We start from the raw sequence: 20,869 nt of genomic DNA, 5'->3' as shown, positions 1-20,869 counted from the left end.
GCAATCTACCCTTCCTGCAAGCCCTCGGTGATGAAATCTTAACTCACATCAGACTGTAAGCACTCTTGAGAAATGGCAGAGACACCACATCACTGATATTGCACCTAGCAATGATAGTCTGGCCTTAATGATTAAAGCAGGTAACACAACAAGCTCTAAATAAGGTGCTAAATGTATGTAGTGCAGTTACAAGCACAAGGTAACAGACACTATTTCTATGAATGTTTACATGTTTTCCATAAATGAAATCTACCACATCATCAAAATAAAGACAGGTGTACACTACAGGGTTTATGCTTAGAACATGCTATAGATGTAATTCCTGTTTTAATATTAACATTTAATGCCCAGAAATTCATAATGAGTCATCTGTTCATTACTGAAAATGACAAATTAATCAGCGCTTGTTATCTGAGACACAGGTCTTACCCTTCCTCCTTAATGTTTCCACTGGTTTTTCATGTCATCAGTGGAATAGCTAGACAGTGAGCCTCAGTGCAGTTTTGCAATGCCCATAGACAACACAATATAGGGTGCTGGCCACTAGTAGAATATCGGCAGAATTAACATTGTCGCCTATGGCAGCGCCCTTTTTCCTACTTTAGACTTTTCTAACTTCAAATACCTCTCCCCTTTGTATAGTCACACTACTGTCCCCTCTACTTCCGTAAACACTCACACACTCACACACCCGAAACACAATCTAAAACAGATGATTGTCAGGAGTTCTTTGAATAGGCCTCAACAAAACGGAACATCACCCTGCCGACAAAAAATATGTGGGACCTGCAGACACATTTACTCCACTGACAGGGTAACGATACCAGGTTCACAACAGGAGTACAGAGTACAAGGCACATTTTCCTGTGGTTCCACCAATCTGGTATATCTGATCATGTGTGCTAAATGCCGCAATGTTATGTACGTGGGAGAAACTGGACAAACTCTGCGCAAACGTATGAATGGACACAGGCACACTATTAATGATACCAAATCTGGACTCCAAGTTGCTACACACTTTCGATCCAACGGACACAGCACGGATGATCTTCGTGTCACTGCCCTGAAGGGTGGCTTCAAAACATCAAATGATCGATTAATAGCAGAAACAAAATTTATAAATCGGTTCAAAGCTGTGGAGAAGGGTTTGAATAAAGACAACAACTTTTTATATTGGTATGAGGCTGATGATATTTGAACTTTACACACTCACTCCAAAAGGATAGTCCCTATAGGTATAATGGTGAGATCGGTCGCTCACAAAAGTACAATATAATCGTTAAAACTTAAAAAAGCACCTGAGTATAGTGCTTCTGAATGCAAGATCGACACTGATTGGTGTACGAGCTAAGTCTTATGGAGGTCTTTGCTTATCCCCCACACACACACAATTGTGGTGTGGTGTAGCTATTCCATATAAGTAACCGATCCTGCACATATGTAGGTGGTGATGGTACAGAAGTGCCAGGTCGAAGTGGCTTAGTACATACGACCTGCACTACAAGATAAGAGTACACACCATCTACCTACTGTATGCTGAGGTACAGAGCAAAAAGTGGTGCTATTTACAGGGTTCTATTTACATAGTGTTTGCATACTGGTATAAACTGACATGTTTCACCCAACGGCTTTTTCAAAGTTGCTATACATATATACATTGCAATAAAGTGCACCCCCCACCAACAAAGTTTCCCCCAGCAATTCGCCCCTATCAGAGCTGATGCACCCTGTTCGGTGCCCATTTAAATACTGAGGACAATCTTTACACACACCCCGGTTTGCGGTATATAGATGTCTCTAATCTCCCCTGTCCATCCTTCTTTATAGTTAAATCCAGAAAATTGATATGTGTCTCACTCACTTCATATGTGAATCTCATTCCTATTTTGTTTGTATTGAGTATTGTCACAAAATCAATAAATAGATCACGTGGGCCCTCCCATAGTAGTACAATCTCATCGATAAAACGCCCCCAGTAGGCTATATGTGTTGTATAGAATTCAAGGTCTTCATTAAATACCATGGTGTCCTCCCACCAGCCCAGGAACAGATTTGCATATGAGGGGGCAAAAGCCGTCCCCATAGCACTGCCCCTGAGCTGGTGGTATGTCCTCCCACCAAACCAAAAGATGTTGTGGGTGAGTATGAATGACAGAAGACTGATCAGAGTAATGTTGTGCTGTTCCAAATGTGTACCCCTCATTGACAAAAAATGGCGTACTGCCTGTATCCCCACATCATGCTGAATGTTGCTGTACAGGGCTTCAACATCAATGCTGGCTAGTAGTGTATCTGGTGCCACATTCCTATGTGTTACGTAGGCAATAGATTGTGAGCACAGAAATGCAAGTAGGCAGTTGAAAGTGACAGCCTGTACACAAATGCATCAGGCCCCTATAAAAACACTCTGGGGATCTAGATCCAAACCTATCAACATACGGATTTTGATATTTGGCATCCAACAGGGATGCTTATGCATGCATACCAACACCCAGACAGTGGGGGAATGCGGAATTCACAGCGTGCAGATACACGCATGACTACGCACTGTATACATGGGTGCGCTTACATACACACGCAGTGATTATTACGCATAGTCGCATGCAGTTTGCATGTGTAACTATATGCGTACATGCCATCGGGCTAACCTGACCACTTAGGCGCATAGCCAATGTTTACAAGAAGTGGAGTCCCCAGTTACTATGGAAACGCCGCAACCGGAAGTGAGGACGTCGGCCACCGGAAGTACCGCCGCATCACAATCTCCGTGTGAATTACGGCATACCTTTGCTGGGGCTGGGGCTGAGCAATACTGCTTGGTTGATACGATGTGCCCCGACCCGAGGCCACGTAACTGGTATGTTTTCATACACTTGACACACCCTGCGGGGTGTGTGTAAAGATTGTCCTCAGTATTTAAATGGGCACCGAACAGGGTACATCAGCTCTGATAGGGGCGAATTGCTGGGGGAAACTTTGTTGGTGGGGGGTGCACTTTATTGCAATATATATATGTATAGCAACTTTGAAAAAGCCGTTGGGTGAAACATGTCAGTTTATACCAGTATGCAAACACTATGTAAATAGAACCCTGTAAATAGCACCACTTTTTGCTCTGTACCTCAGCATACAGTAGGTAGATGGTGTGTACTCTTATCTTGTAGTGCAGGTCGTATGTACTAAGCCACTTCGACCTGGCACTTCTGTACCATCACCACCTACATATGTGCAGGATCGGTTACTTATATGGAATAGCTACACTACACCTGTAATGATCCGCTCAGCTGCCTGCGCAGGCAGGCAGCCTTTTGATCATTATTCAGGTCTGCATGCTGCAGGACTCTGGAAAGAACACCTTCTGTCAGTTTTGCAGCTTGTGCTTGCTGAGGAATTTGCATACGTTGTCATGCAAATTGCCTGGCCACATTCATTGGAGGCGTGTACTATAAGTACTATGTGTGTCCCACAATGCTTCGCTGCTCATAGAGGTTTGTTCCTGCTGGACTCACCTGGAGTGTCAGCCACTGCTTTCTTAGTATAGTTAATTCTTGGGGAGTGCTCCTTGCATTCCTAGTTAGTGCAGTCAGTTTGTGTATAATTTGTACTGCCTATTCTGTCTTGTCTTGTCTGTCGCGATTGCGCTGTCACCAGCGGCGGTTGATAGCGAATCGCTCTGTCTTGTTTGGATCGCACTAGCCTCTAGCGGTAGCGGCTGTGGATCCTTCTGATCTGAGTTCCTGGAGTGTAAGCTGGAGCAGCGGTTGCTACGGCTACCTCATCTGATCTGTCTTGTTTAGATCGCACTAGCCGCTAGCGTTAGCGGCTGTGGATCTTTCTGATCTGTGTTCCTGCTTGGATCACACTTGCTCTGGTGGAAGAGCGGTGGATCCTTTCTGCCTAGTTCCTGTTTCTCATCTGTCTGTCTTGTCTGATACGGGCGCTTGCTGTAGGCTCGGTGAGGTAACCGTTAAGCAAGCGTTCACGTTCTTTGTTTCGTGTTTGTCTGTTGATGGTTAGTTAGGCGTGCTTGTCTCTATTGTGCTTATCACGTGGAGACCGCGCATAACCGTGTGCACTGTTGCGATTGAGTGCGGTGTTCGCGGTTAGCTAGCGTTTATTATTTTCCGTATCTTCTCATTGTATGATTTGCTGTGCCTTTGCTATCCTCGTATTCTGTTTTGATCTGCCTTGTGTCACTTCTGGCAATCGCCGTTCTTGACGGTTGCGTTTCTGTTTCGCACCTGCTGTTGTGTGTGCGCGGTCGCGGGGTGGCGACTAGATTGGCGCACACACATACAACCTGTCCCTTTGCTCGTTCTCATTCGCAATCGCTTCTCTTGCGATTGCGTTCTGCGCCTCGTACAATTCCTGTCTGGCATTTGTGGAGGTACAGAGGATTGGTTCCTCTGCACTCCCCAGCGCCATCTGCCGACAGGAATTTCCCTCTACTGGTGCTTACACCAAAAGCTGGGTTCTAGTATCTTGACACGCTTGTGGAGGACCTCCGCAGTGTCAGCGCACATCTTTGTGCGCTGAACACGGAGATATCCCACAATCGTTACATTATGAGCAGCCCAACCCAAAACCCCAGTGTAGAGGGAATTTCTGATTTGTACGATTTTGCTGAGTATGGTTCCTGTGTCTTTAAGAGTTTCAAAATATTAAATTCAGAGACGAAAGAGGATTTTCTCTCTGAATGCGTAAAATTTTGTCTGAATCCTACTTTTCAAATTACTGATCCGTCCACGTCTGCTCTCCAATTAGCTTATGTGCTTTTGAAAGACGATCTGTTTGTATGGGCTCATGAAATCTTGCAAGACAATTCTTGGAATGATAATCTATATCAGTTTCTTACATTTACATTCTCCTACTGGTTTGAGTTGCCTTGCTTGCCACCTGCCCTGTATGAGTGTGTAGTTGCTAATGAGTCAGCTGCTCTACCTACTTTATGCAAAACCATTCAGTTTGAAAATGAATGCAGTAACTATTCCCCTGTGTCTAAACAGCAGCCACCTAAAGCAGCAAGGACTAAAAGCAGGAAAAAAAGGAAGACTTCTCAGCTGAAAAATCCGTTGCCCATAGCAACTACAAATAAAAAAATTGTTTCTGTAAAGTCTGAAATTTCTCAGTCTCAGGTTTCATTACCCCAAGAAAGGGCATTTGTGGATCCTTTGATAGGCAGAATTATTTTCTATATTAAAGGAGTAAGAAAGTCTTTGCATGTTCCTGACCCCAACCCTTATGAGGGTTTCTTGGAAACCGAGTTGTTTGAACCCCCATTTGCTCCATGGGATATTGAAGCATTAATTGAGGAGTTCGAGATTGATTGGAAGGCGTTTTGCGATTTTTACATCGCAAAAAGCGCAGAGATTCTTTATGCTTGTCTTGATTCGGTGTACGCTTTGATTGACTCTGATGAGTGTGACGAATGTTTTGTGAATCCGGTGACTTATGTGTGGCAGACGATTTTGGATGAATTGCACACACACCAATCAATTGACTTCAATAAAGAGACATCGTTATCGGATGATTGTTCCTGCCTTTCTGGGGTAAAGCATGTGAGTCTAGATATTGTGCGACCTGACATGAATGGGTGCACTACTGTGGTTGATTCTTGTGCGAATCTTGAAAGATTCTCTCCTGATTGCGTGAAGTTTGAATCTATGCGATGTAATGCCTGTTTCTCAGATGTTCCTGCAGATTGTGATCAACATGAATGTGCCAGTTTTCTCAAAGATATGTGGGATCCCTTGTCATCTAAGAACAGATCTTTAAGATCTTCCATCTATGATCCTGCTATGGGAAAAATTCCTAAACTATGCAGCATCAAAAGTGAAATTAATATGCCTAATAAAGTTTATTCTGTTGATGTCGCTATTTCTTCTGCAGATGAGTCTCTGTCTCACCCTGTTCACACCTGTAAGGGCCAGTTGCCTGGGGACAATTGCTCCAGTGTTTCGACCCTAGATGCCTTGCAGTCTGCTCCGCAGATCGCAGAGATTTGCGCTATGGAAGCGTCAGTTTCACAACCTAAAGCGATCTTGGATTCGCAGGTTTTGCGTTCTGGCTCCTCGGATTTGACATTGTTAGCCGAATCTAAGAGTGAGACAGCGCTTCGGTTTTGCGAATCTGACTCTGAAACATCTTTGCTGGGTCCAGAGAAAGTTTCTCTGAGCCTGCCCTGTACCATGAATAACAATATGATGTCCAATCACACTGACATTTGTGAGTCCCTTTCTTGTTCTGAGGAAAGTGCTGATTCTGCACCCTGTACTCTGGATGAGTTAAGATGGCCTTGTTTAGAGTCTCCTGCAGTCTCCCTAGAGGCTCGTCTAGGTATTGCCACTATACTCACCTGTTTTTCTGCAGTTTTGGAGTTACAAGCTAGTTTGACTGCCACACAGAATTCTGGGTACAGTGAGAATGAAGTTAGGGAGTCAGTGTGTGTTCCAGTAAATATACCTGTACATTCCCCTCATGATGATGAGATCCAGTCTCAGGTTATGGTGGAACCATTCCTGGGACATCTGCCCTGTCCACAAAATAAAGTTCCAGTTTTGCCCTGTAACATGGATAGTTCAGAATCCTTCCGAGAAAACTTGAAAAATGATGTTCCTGAGGTCTTGTTTGATGTTCTGGAGGTCTCCGAGTTCTTCCCAAAGGGTGCAGAACTTGTAGGAGATGTCTCCTGCCCCCCAAGTCCTTCTGAGGTGTTACCCTCTTCCGTAGGCATTGCTGCCTTGCTGGCTACCTTTTCAGCTCTGATGGAGCTTCACTCATATGTAGTTAATGATGATATTATTGTCACAGAAATTTCTGAATTTGTATCCGAGTCTTCTTGTGAAAGTCCAGTGCCTGTGACTTCCACTCATGATGATTCTCTGTCCGGTACTGGTTTTGGTCTTGTCGTGCCGGACTCTGAGGTTGGCAGTTCCCCGACATGTACTGAGGTTTCTCCTGTGCTGGTGTACCCCAGTGTGCTCTGTGACCCAGAAAGCCCAAGTGTGCCTCGGTTACCAGCGTACTCAGATGCTTCCTCGGTGGAGACATGCTCTGATTTAGCCTGCCTGCTTGCATGCCGGTGGTTTGGTTTGGTATTTTCGGACGCTCCTTGGAAGGTGGTGGGTATTGTCTGGAGGGTGTTGATGGCTTTTTCTCTGGTATCCACAGTCCTGATGGGTGTTACGCTAAGACTGGTAGTACTGATGGGCATGTTTCGGTGGCTTCTGTTTCCGATGAGGTCGGTTTCGGGTGGACTGACTCTGGAATTGGACCTTGTCGGGCTGCCCCGACCTTCATGAGTCTTCAGTTAGAGTTTTTTGGTAACGCCAGTTTTGAAAGACGTCTGGAATTCGTCCCTAGGGGGGGGGGGGGGGTACTGTAACGATCCGCTCAGCTGCCTGCTCAGGCAGGCAGCCTTTTGATCATTATTCAGGTCTGCATGCTGCAGGACTCTGGAAAGAACACCTTCTGTCAGTTTTGCAGCTTGTGCTTGCTGAGGAATTTGCATACGTTGTCATGCAAATTGCCTGGCCACATTCATTGGAGGCGTGTACTATAATTACTATGTGTGTCCCACAATGCTTCGCTGCTCATAGAGGTTTGTTCCTGCTGGACTCACCTGGAGTGTCAGCCACTGCTATCTTAGTATAGTTAATTCTTGGGGAGTGCTCCTTGCATTCCTAGTTAGTGCAGTCAGTTTGTGTATAATTTGTACTGCCTATTCTGTCTTGTCTTGTCTGTCGCGATTGCGCTGTCACCAGCGGCAGTTGATAGCGAATCGCTCTGTCTTGTTTGGATCGCACTAGCCTCTAGCGGTAGCGGCTGTGGATCCTTCTGATCTGAGTTCCTGGAGTGTAAGCTGGAGCAGCGGTTGCTACCGGCTACCTCATCTGATCTGTCTTGTTTAGATCGCACTAGCCGCTAGCGTTAGCGGCTGTGGATCTTTCTGATCTGTGTTCCTGCTTGGATCACACTTGCTCTGGTGGAAGAGCGGTGGATCCTTTCTGCCTAGTTCCTGTTTCTCATCTGTCTGTCTTGTCTGATACGGGCGCTTGCTGTAGGCTCGGTGAGGTAACCGTTAAGCAAGCGTTCACGTTCTTTGTTTCGTGTTTGTCTGTTGATGGTTAGTTAGGCGTGCTTGTCTCTATTGTGCTTATCACGTGGAGACCACACATAACCGTGTGCACTGTTGCGATTGAGTGCGGTGTTCGCGGTTAGCTAGCGTTTATTATTTTCCGTATCTTCTCATTGTATGATTTGCTGTGCCTTTGCTATCCTCGTATTCTGTTCTGATCTGCCTTGTGTCACTTCTGGCAATCGCCGTTCTTGACGGTTGCGTTTCTGTTTCGTACCTGCTGTTGTGTGTGCGCGGTCGCGGGGTGGCGACTAGATTGGCGCACACACATACAACCTGTCCCTTTGCTCGTTCTCATTCGCAATCGCTTCTCTTGCGATTGCGTTCTGCGCCTCGTACAATTCCTGTCTGGCATTTGTGGAGGTACAGAGGATTGGTTCCTCTGCACTCCCCAGCGCCATCTGCCGACAGGAATTTCCCTCTACTGGTGCTTACACCAAAAGCTGGGTTCTAGTATCTTGACACGCTTGTGGAGGACCTCCGCAGTGTCAGCGCACATCTTTGTGCGCTGAACACGGAGATATCCCACAATCGTTACAACACCACAATTGTGTGTGTGTGGGGGATAAGCAAAGACCTCTATAAGACTTAGCTCGTACACCAATCAGTGTCGATCTTGCATTCAGAAGCACTATACTCAGGTGCTTTTTTAAGTTTTAACGATTATATTGTACTTTTGTGAACGACCGATCTCACCATTATACCTATAGGGACTGTCCTTTTGGAGTGAGTGTGTTACATTATCTCCCTGGTATTATCTCTCGGTAGTGTGTGATATTTGAACTTTCTCAGCCATTCTAGCTGAACTTGTGAACTAAGAATTTACGATACCTCTGGGTCAATCCTAATCCCAGGTCTGCGAGCATCCAGTAAACAAGGATCCTTATCTCAGCTAACAACCTCTAACCCCATTTAGATGGTCTGTTTGAATTAAGGCATCTTAATGACATGTATTTATGCTTGAAAAAAATATCTGTTTTCCCTTTTGATGTTGCATGTATATAGCTGTCTGTACCACCAGCCTGCAAACTAACAGGATATAAGCCTGACGAAGGCTGCAAGGCCGAAAGCTTGCTTATTTGTATTCATTTTTAGTTAGCCAATAAATGGTATCATCCTGATTTATAACTTCTTGCTTGACCCTACACTAAGACAGTTAGCAGTATGTGTATAACACTAGAGCAATATGTGTATAACACTAGAATATGCCATTTGGAAAAGGATTTACACTCTGATACATAAAGTAGCAGGCACAGTAAAGTTTGCAATGTTTGATTTAATGTGAATATAGCTGAATACTGGCAACAAGGGTACATCTCTTGCCCTTTTTCTTTTTTAATGTGTATGTAAAAATAACTTTGCATACATCACTGATTTCAGTGCATTGTTTGTGCCATTATTTGTACAATTCTGTTTACATACAGTGGCTTGCAAAAGTATTCGGCCCCCTTGAAGTTTTCAACATTTTGTCATATTACTGCCACAAACATGACTCAATATTATTGGAATTCCACGTGAAAGACCAATACAAAGTGGTGTACACGTGAGAAGTGGAACGAAAATCATACATGATTCCAAACATTTGTTACAAATCAATAACTGCAAAGTGGGGTGTGCGTAATTATTCAGCCCCCTTTGGTCTGAGTGCAGTCAGTTGCCCATAGATATTGCCTGATGAGTGCTAATGACTAAATAGAGTGCACCTGTGTGTAATCTAATGTCAGTACAAATACAGCTGCTCTGTGATGGCCTCAGAGGTTGTCTAAGAGAATATTGGGAGCAACAACACCATGAAGTCCAAAGAACACACCAGACAGGTCAGGGATAAAGTTATTGAGAAATTTAAAGCAGGCTTAGGCTACAAAAAGATTTCCAAAGCCTTGAACATCCCAAGGAGCACTGTTCAAGCGATCATTCAGAAATGGAAGGAGTATGGCACAACTGTAAACCTACCAAGACAAGGCCGTCCACCTAAACTCACAGGCCAAACAAGGAGGGCGCTGATCAGAAATGCGGTCAAGAGGCCCATGGTGACTCTGGACGAGCTGCAGAGATCTACAGCTCAGGTGGGGGAATCTGTCCATAGGACAACTATTAGTCGTGCACTGCACAAAGTTGGCCTTTATGGAAGAGTGGCAAGAAGAAAGCCATTGGTAATAGAAAAGCATAAGAACTCCCATTTGCAGTTTGCCACAAGCCATGTGGGGGACACAGTAAACATGTGGAAGAAGGTGCTCTGGTCAGATGAGACCAAAATGGAACTTTTTGGCCAAAATGCACAACGCTTTGTGTGGCGGAAAACTAACACTGCACATCACTCTGAACACACCATCCCCACTGTCAAATATGGTGGTGGCAGCATCATGCTCTGGGGGTGCTTCTCTTCAGCAGGGACAGGGAAGCTGGTCAGAGTTGATGGGAAGATGGATGGAGCCAAATACAGGGCAATCTTGGAAGAAAACCTCTTGGAGTCTGCAAAAGACTTGAGACTGGGGCGGAGGTTCACCTTCCAGCAGCACAATGACCCTAAACATAAAGCCAGGGCAACGGGCAACAATGGAATGGTTGAAAACAAAACATATCCATGTGTTAGAATGGCCCAGTCAAAGTCCAGATCTAAATCCAATCGAGAATCTGTGGCAAGATCTGAAAACTGCTGTTCACAAACGCTGTCCATCTAATCTGACTGAGCTGGAGCTGTTTTGCAAAGTAGAATGGGCGAGGATTTCAGTCTCTAGATGTGCAAAGCTGGTAGAGACATACCCTAAAAGACTGGCAGCTGTAATCAGGGGAGGACTGGGACATTTTGGCCTGGAGGGAAAACACAAACTAGAGGCCGTTTTCACGGCAGCCCAGACATCACACATGTGCCGCACGTGCTATATGCCAGTAGTCATGTGGGAAATACAGCAAGAACACTCAGAGATAGGGTGACAGGTAAAGTATAAAGGCACTGGCACCAGGGGGCATGTAATACATTTTGAGTTACAACGGCCGGGGTTACCATTGCATTCATCGTTCCTCTACCAGCAGCCCATCTGGAGTCTAGGGACTGTTTGCAAGCAGCCCTTCTGGAGTCTAGGGACTGTCGAAAACTTTTCAACCTAGACAATACCTTATGTAGCTGTGCACATGCAGTCATTTTAACAATGGTGAGAGACCAGACAGATTTTTTCCCACGGACCCTGCAGGCAAGCCTCTGCTCTGCATCATGCTGTGTATATTTACCAGCTTGCCCGGCCTCTAATTGCTCTGTAATTGGGGGTTTATTTCACTCAGCCAGCCTAGTGGTTAACCTTATACAAAAATATGAATGCACCAGGCAATGTACCAGCCCTAAATCAATAAATGAGAGGCAGCCTGGGGGGAAATCTCCCCCCTTCCCCCCTGCCCAGTCCTCCCATGGCTGTAATTCCAGCAAAAGGTGGTTCTACAAAGTATTGACTCAGGGGGCTGAATTACGCACACCCCACTTTGCAGTTATTGATTTGTAAAAAATGTTTGGAATGGTGTATGATTTTCATTCCACTTCTCACGTGTACACCTCTTTGTATTGATCTTTCACGTGGAATTCCAATAAAATTGATTAATGTTTGTGGCAGTAATGTGACACAATGTGGAAAACTTCAAGGGGGCCAAATACTTTTGCAAACCACTGTAGCTACAGGTACATAGTTATTTGAGTTTAAGAAAGATATATGCCCATCGAGTTCAACCTCACATATCCCTGTTGATCCAGAGGAAGGCGAAAAACCCTTACAAGGCATGGACCAATTAGCCCCAAAAGGGAAAAAAATCCTTCCCGACTCCAGATGGCAAGCAGATAAAATCCCTGGATCAACACCACTAGGAATTACCTAGTAGTTATAGCCATAGATATCTTTCAATGCAAGGAAAGCATCTAAGCCCCCCTTAAAGGATGATATAGAATTTGCCATACATACTTTCCATGGTAATACATTCCATCTTTTAATCACTCTTTCTGTAAACAACCCACTCCTAAATATATGGTTAAAACTTTTTTCCTCCATGCACAGGTCATGTCCCCATAGTTCTTTGCACACAAATCAGCTGATTTCGGTGCGCGGCTCTGAGAGCCGAGCACTGAAACTGGGCGCCCCATAGCAGCAATGCTATGCTGCGTGGGGCGCGTAGCAGTAATTTAGGGCTCTGGCGGCTGCCAGACCCCGAATTATATCTCCCACTGAGTTGCGACAACCCGTAGGGGGAATAGGGTTTAACGCCGCCTCGGAGTTTAGCGGCAGCGTGAGAGCCGTCATGCGGCTCTCACCGCACCCAACTCAGCCACAACTAATTAATATGCACCCCGTTGCACAAGGCTAGGGACAAAAAGCTCACCTGCCTAGCTTTTATATTGCCCTCTGATGTATTTATACATGTTTTATTAGATCTGCTCTAAGGCTTCCTTTCTCCAGACTAAATAAGCCCAGTTTATCTAACCTTTCCTGGTAAGTGAGACCTTTAATCCCTCAAATCAATTTTGTTGATCATTTCTGCACCTGCTCTAAAACTGCAATATCCTTCCTGTAATGTGGTGCCCAGAACTCATTACATATTCCAGATGCAGCCTTACTAGAGAGTTAAACGGGCAATATTATGCTAGCATTCTGAAGTTTTTATTCCCCTTTTAAAGCATCCCAAAAATGTATTTGCTTTAGTTGCAGGGGCTTGACATTGAATACGATTATTTAATTTGTAGTCGACAAGTACTCCTTAGTCCTTCCCCAATGTTGATGTCCCCCATGTGCATCCTGTTTATTTTGTACTGTGCTAAACTAATGGTATGACTAAAGTCCACGACTTTACTTTTTTCAACATTGAATTTCATCAGCCATTTGTGTTCCCATACAGCCATCTTATCCAGATCCCTGTCACTATCTTCCTGAGAGTTGATAATTCTGCACAATTTTGTGTTATCTGCAAAAATGATTCATTGACCACAACGTTTTTCTTTCTGTCCATTAGCCAGTTTTCTATCCATGCACACAGACTCATCCCCAGTCCTTTCATCCTCAACATTTGCACCCGACTGTTGTTGGGAACAGTATCAAAGGCCTTTGCAAAGTCCAAGTATATCACATCTACAGCATATTCAATATTCACACTAGCATTTTCCACCTCATAAATGCTGAGCATGTTAGACAAACAAGACCTGTCCTTAGTAAACCCATGCTGAGAAATAAGATTATTCTCTGCTGTGAAGTCTTGTAAAGCATCTCTTAGGAACCCCTCAAATAGTTTGCACACAACTGATGTTAAGCTAACAGGTCTATCATTTCCCAGATCTGATTTTTTGCAGTTCTTAAATAATGGGAAAATGTGGGCTGTACACCAATCTATTGGAACTATCCCACTTGAAAGAGAGTCACAAAAGATATGATAAAGGGGTTTATGGATAACTGAACTTAATTCCCTTAGCACCCGAGGATGTATGCCATCCGGGCCAGGTGCATTATCAGTTTTAATTTTATTTAGTTTGGCCTTCACTCCTTCCTGCATTAAGTATTTAATATTAAAATTGGAAGACTGGGACCCTTTTGCAATTTGCAACAACAATGTTTCCCTGAAGTCAGAAACAAAGCAAGCATTCAATAGCTCCATCCCTCCTTCATCCTTTAGGAGTCCGAAACAGCCTACTTTTCTTTTTTAGAGTTGATGTACTTATAAAACTTCTTTAGATTAGATTTGATATCCCTAGTGATTGGACTTTCAGCTTCAATCTTTGCCAGCCTAATTTCATTTTTACATTGATTGCACTCCTCATAATTGCTTAATGCAGCACTGTTTTAAGGGCTTATAGGCATTCTTTTTCACTTCACTTCCACTTCATTTTATCTGTACCCTTTCTATTCATCCATAAAGACCTTTTTTATTGCTAGAAGTTTTGTTTCAATAGGGGATATACTGTATTTACTACAATATTCATTGAGAAAAATTATAAAAGTTTGCAATTTCCCTTCAGTGTCCTGCCCTTGTCATATACTATCCTAGTCCATTGAAGAACTTACTGCATGCCTGAGTTGATTGAACTTTGCTTTTCTAAAATTAATAGTTTTAGTTGTTTCTCTGCTTAACAACCTATAAATTACCAGATCAAATGTCATCATTTTGTGCAAGGGCACAGCTAATGTTTTGGTGGCCCCAAGCAGTCCATAACTTGAGGCCCCCATCCATGAAAGAATTGGTAGCCCCACCACAAAAAGAATGTAAAATGGGCATGGCCAAAACATGATGTGGGAGGAGCCAAATACTAGCAGTTTCTAGGCTGAATTGCACCCAGGACGAGAGCGTAAAATGCGCCCCCCCATGTGGAGACAGTGTAGGTAGCCCGTATAGTTTCCCCCAGTATAGGTTAGATAGGTAGGTGCCTGCAGTATAGGTTAGATAGGTAAGTTCCGGCAGTATAGATTAGATAGGTAGGTGCCCCCAGTATAGGTTAGATAGGTAGGTGCCCACAGTATAGGCTAGATTGAAAAGTTCCCACAGTACAGGTTAGATAGGTAGGTGCCCGCAGTATAGGCTAGATAGGTAAGTGCCCACAGTATAGGTTAGATAGGTAGATGTCCCCGGTATAGGTTAGATAGGTAGGTGCACACAGTATACAGGTTAGATAGGTAGGTACCGCTCAGTATAGGTTAGATAGATGCCCCCGTATAGATTAGATAGGTAGGTGCACGCAGTATAGGTTAGATAGGTAGGTACCCCTCAGTATAGATTAGATAGGTAGATGCCCCCAGTATAGATTAGATAGGTAGGTGCCTGCAGTATAGGTTAGATAGGTAGGTGCTGGCAGTATAGGCTAGATAGGTAGGTGCCCCAGTATAGGTTAAAAAGGTAGGTGCCCGCAGTATAGGCTAGATAGGAAAGTGCCCACAGTATAGGTTAGATAGGTAAGTAGGTGCCCGCAGTATAGGCTAGATAGGTAAGTGCCCATAGTATAGGTTAGATAGGTAGATGCCCCCAGTATAGGTTAGATAGATAGGTGCACGCGGTATAGGTTAGATAGGTAGGTACTCCTCAGAATAGGTTAGATAGGTAGATGCCCCCAGTGTAGGTTAGATAGGTAGATGCATGCAGTATAGGTTAGATAGGTAGATGCCCCCAGTATAGGTTAGATAGGTAGGTGCCCCCAATATAGGTTAGATAGGTAGGTACCCCTATAGGTTAGATAGGTAGATGCCCCCAGTATAAGTTAGATAAGTAGGTGTCTCCAGCAATAGGGGCGGGGAGAGCGGGTAGAACCTCAAAATCTCAAAAACAATAAGGTCTTTTGGGGGGAAAAAAATTCCCTTGTTCCCACTGTTCTACTTAACATATCCTGCAAATTTGGTATTTATATCATGTAAGGGGGCTTTGCTAATAACTGCTAAAGTCAGCGGTTTTTCAGCTTATAATCAAGGCTATTTTTTACGTGACCACGGCTGTGATCACGGGCCGTTTATGCGAAATAACGGCTGCATCCGTGAATTTGGATCACTATGTTGGATAGTGAAAAAATGCTTGTGAATCACGGCTATGCCGTGATCACGGATTGTATCCGAGTTCCACTGATCTACCCTGAGGGAACGGTTCAAGTTCCTCTACCACCTTGATAGTGGTTGCTTGTCAGCATTCTACCTTTTTGAGTATATTTTATATTGTTTTCTTTTACCATATTGGACTGAAATACTACACTATAATGGGTTCTCTATATTTTCTAGTTTTGGTTAAATTTAATGGAATGCATGAAGGTTTAACTACCTCTTTACTCGGTCTCCAACCCCTCTTCATCCCTTATAATGCTAGGCTCCGACAGTCTATTTATCAGAACTTGTTCGCATATTGAGACTTTACCCTCCTGCCTCCCCCAGATCCTAGTTTAAAATCTCCTCCAACCATTTAACCATATTCTCCCTCAATGTTGTTACACCTTCCCCATTTAGGTGCAGCCAATACCTACTGTAGAACCCATAGCCAACTGCAAAGTCTGCCCAGTTTCTCCAGAAACCCAAAACTCCCTTCCTGCTTCAGTTTCTCAGCCACATATTTAACTCTCTAAGCTCCCTCTGTCTCTCAGATGTTGAGCGTGGCACTAGTAGTATTTTAGAAAACACCACCTTAGAGGTTCTTGCTTTAAGTTTATCTGCTAATACCTGAAAATCATTTTTGAGGACCTTCCATCTCCCACTAACTCTCTCATTGGTACCAATGTGTACCATGACAGCCGGGTCTTTCCCAGCCCCTCCCAATAATCTATCAACTCGTTCTGCTACATGCCGAACCAGAGCACCAAAGAGATAACACGATGTACACTATTCATGGTTTCTTCAGCAGATTACCCTATCTGTGCACCTAATAATCAAATCCCCTACCACCAGTATCTGTCTAGCCTTTGCTGCACTCCTATTCCCATTCCCGTTGCAGCGGTCTCGGTCTGTCCCTTGGTTGCTAAGGGACACATCCTGCTGCAACATTGCTACTCCAGAATCATCATCCTCAATATCACGCAAACAAGCATATTTATTAGGGAGAAACAACTCAGGACTAGCCTCCCTTACACATTTCCCTTACCCCTTCCAACTGTGACCAAGCTAGCAGCAACCTAGCAGCAACATCTGCGTCTTGCTCCAGCTGTACGCCACCCTCTGCATCCTCACAAGTTCCAGGCAGTGTTTGGATTGTGAGATCCAAGCTCTTTTTCATGTTGTCTATGCATCTCAGTGTTGCAAGGCGCTCATTTAGCTCTCTGACTGAAGCCTCTAATTGAGCAACACTCACATACCCAGGGCAACAGTAGGCACCCTGCAATCAAGGAATGCATATATGTTGCAGGATGCACACTGAACTGTATTGGAGAAAAATAATAAAGAAATTCAACTCATCACTGATGCAGATAAATCTGTAATTTAGCCAGGCAAGGCTTTCCAAATCATTTACTGTAGGTTCTTCACTGTTCCCCATGTTCGGACAGCCTTAGTGAATTAGCCTCAACTTGTTGCAATAAGGAGACAATCCATTATCAGCTTATAGCCCTGATGCAAAGGTCACCATTTTGAGCGCAAAATAAATATTTTGGCTTCATTAATTGTGTACTATTTAACTTATGCTGACTGAGGATAGTGGGTGTTCATTTCATTTCTAGAAACTGTCAATACATTTTAATAAAGCAAAGTTAAAAGCACAAGATATTGTTATTTTAACGGGATTAGTAATTCCACGCAGATCTCTTTCTTGATTTCAAGGATGATGCATCCATAGAAAATAATAAGCTATTGTATTATTTGGGTAGATGCCAAACTGTCTCTGAATAATAATACGTTTGCAGGGATTGTCTGCACAGGATCTGCTATGCAACCAATATTTCTTGCATGGAGGCAGAATTCTTACTCTGATTACCTTTGTGCTTTTCTGAATACTGTTAGTTCTTTGTCTTAAGTGCTGTTTACATTTCTGGGTAAATTTACCATTTCTATGAAAATCCCTATTAAATATTAAATGTACTGTAGTTACCTGGAATTCCTATAGTCAGCACATAATCTTCAAAAAGCTTAGCCAATAATAATGTAGCTTGTAATCGAATATTAACATTACTTAAAGGATGACCGTGTGTGTGTGTGTGTGTGTGTGTCTGTGTCTGTGTGTGTGTGTGTGTCTGTGTGTGTGTGTGTGTGTCTGTGTGTGTGTGTGTGTGTGTGTGTGTGTGTGTGTGTATGCAGGGCCGGATTTCTGGCAAGGCCAACCTAGGCACTGGCCTAGGGCGCCAGATAAATTGACCTTGTTTAGGGCGGCTGAGGGCCAGATTCAAACAATGAGGAGGCAAAGTGCCCGACCGCACTATCCTCCAGGCAGCCCAGTTGCAGCCGCTGCCTGCACTGTCCTCCTCCGATACACAACACACGTGCAGGAAGCCACACCTGGTCTATCCATGGCCGCCCTGCATCAAACGTTTATAGATTCCAGCGGGCGGCAGGCTGGGTGGCCAGGTCTGGCATGTTAGGACTCCTCACATGTGGCAGGCAGTGGCTGGCAGAGGGTAAAAAAATTCCAGAAGGGGCACTGGCGGCAGGAAGCGGAACACACAAGAGGAAACATGCTGCCTGGGTGCAGATTGGCACCCCGATCGATGTATGCCACTCCCTAATTCCGCTTCCGTCCAGGGAGAGTGACATTAAGAACAGGCATCCATCTCTGTGCTGCGAGCTTCTGTGCCTGCGATGCCGCTGATGCTGCCCAACTTCCTCTCCCCCTCAAGTCACAGGAGAGCATTCTGCCTGCATCACCCAGCGTTAGCTGGATCTCTGTCTCCCCTGTAATTCAGCACTCGGCAGCCTTCGTGACTCTGGCAGCTGAAGTTTTAGCTTCCTGCCAGGTCAGAAGAGGAGGTCAAAAGGTCTTGAAGCTGCCGTGCTGCTGGGGCTGAGTGAGTGAATCAGCGTGTGGAGGAAGAAGATAGCTTTGGTAAAACACTCTCTTTTCCACCTCCTGCTCTTTCTCACCTCTCTCTCTGCCCCCCTCCCTCTCTTTCTCCCCCCCCCCTCCCTCTTTCTCCCACACTCTCTCTCTGCCCCCCTCCCTCTCTTTTTCTCTCTCTCTCTGCCTCCCTCCCTCTCTTTATCCACCCCCTCTCTCTCTCTCTGCCCCCTCTCTCTCTTTCTCCCCCCTCTCTCTCTCTGCCCCCCCTGTCTCTCTTTCTCCCCCCACTCTCTCTGCCCTCTCCCTCTGTCCCTCTCTCTCTGCCCCCCTCCCTCTCTTTCTTCCCACTCTCTCTGCCCCCCCCTGTCTCTCTTTCTCCCCCCACTCTCTCTGCCCTCTCCCTCTGTCCCTCTCTCTCTGCCCCCCCTGTCTCTATTTCTCCCCCACTTTCTCTGCCCCCCTCCCTCTCTTTCTCTCCTCTCTCTCTCTCTCTTTGCCCCCCTGTCTCTCCCCCCCCCCCCCACTCTACCTGCCCTCCTCCCTCTTTCTCCCCCACTCTCTCTGCCCCCCTGTCTCTATTTCTCCCCCACTCTCTCTGCCCCCCTCCCTCTTATTCTCTCCTCTCTCTCTCTCTCTGCCACCCACTCTCTCTTCCCCCCCCCCCACTCTATCTGCCCTCCTCCCTCTTTCTCCCTCACTCTCTCTGCCCTCCTCCCTCTTTCTCCCCCACTCTCTCTGCCCTCTCCCTCTCTTTCTCCCCCACTCTCTCTGCCCTCTCTTTCTCCCACACTCTCTCTCTGCCCCCCTCACTCTCTTTCTCCCCACTCTCTCTCTGCCCCCCTGTCTCTCTTCCCCCCCCCCCACTCTATCTGCCCTCCTCCCTCTTTCTCCCCCACTCTTTCTCTCTGCCCCCCTCCCTCTCTTTCTCCTCTCTCTCTCTTTCTGCCCCCTCCCTCTCTTTCTCCTCTCTCTCTTTCTGCCCACTCCCTCTCATTCTCCCCACTCTCCCTCTGCCCCCCTCCCTCCCTTTCTCCCACACTCTCTCTCTGCCCCCTCGTCTCTCTTTCTCCCCCACTCTCTCTGCCCCTCCCTCTCTTTCTCCTCCACTCTCTCTCTCTGCCCCCCTCCGTCTCTTTCTTCCCCATTCTCTCTCTCTGCTCCCTCCCTCTCTTTCTCCCCCACTCTTTCTCTCTCTGCCCCCTCCCTCTCTTTCTCCCCCACTCTCTCTCTCTCTGCTCCCTCTCTTTCTCCTCTCTCTCTCTCTGCCCCCTCTCTCTCTTTCTCATCTCTCTCTCTGCCCCCTCCCTCTCTTTCTCATCTCTCTCTCTGCCCCCTCCCTCTCTTTCTCCCCCTCTCTATGCCCCTCCCTCTCCCCCCCCCCTCACTCTCTTTCCTCCTCCCATCACACACACCATACATATACACACACACACACACACACACACACACACTCCATGCACATGCAAATATCACACAAATACTGCATATACAGTATATGCACACATCACAATACAGTTTTGGGAGAGTACATTCTCCCAGAGTAAAACAGAATTCCCCGGGAGGCAACATTGTATCATTCTAATGATTTGCACATCTTCGACCTGAGCACTAGTGCTTGCACCAATTACTGACGTGCCATACATGTTGCTAGTCACAGTGGATCCTGTAAGCCTTCTGGGGTGCATAGAGACCTATGCTGTACAGGGAACATGTGCCGCTACCTCTAGTGCTCCTGTGGGAGATACACTTCTGCAGCCTCCAAGTGGGCATTATATCTCTGCTTTTATTGTGGGGGAATGTTTCAGTTCGGCAGGGGTAGTGGTGAGGATGTTAATAGTTGGGGGGGGGGGGGCGGTGGATGACAGCCGGCCTTGGGCGGTAAAAAGTACAAATCCGGCACTGTGTGTATGTGTGTGTGTGTGTGTGTGTATGTGTGTGTGTGTGTGTGTGTGTGTGTGTGTGTGTGTGTTTTGCAGGTAGCCAATCCTCAAATAAAGCAGTTGGTTAAACAGTTAGTGATGATAGTAATTACAATCATTAAATTTAATTGAGGCAGAAAAAAAACTTCCTGATGACATGATCAACAACTGAAACTGAACAGATATTGGTTGCTTTTTTCATTGGTGTCTGAGCTCCCTAATTGACTCATCTCAAATAAACCCCTGTTATGTCCCTTTCACACTTACCAGGTTGTAGTGCCTTGTGGTACTCTCCCCCACTGCAGCTCGTCACAGTGGCCATTAGACTCTATGAAACTGGCCACACTATCCCTGGTGCAAGCCGATGCAGCAGAAGTGCTTCCCGAATGAAGCAGGCAAT

This window comes from Hyperolius riggenbachi, chromosome 1 (assembly GCF_040937935.1).
Source record: "Hyperolius riggenbachi isolate aHypRig1 chromosome 1, aHypRig1.pri, whole genome shotgun sequence".
Taxonomy (NCBI): Eukaryota; Metazoa; Chordata; class Amphibia; order Anura; family Hyperoliidae; genus Hyperolius; species Hyperolius riggenbachi.
This window is presented reverse-complemented; position numbering follows the sequence as displayed.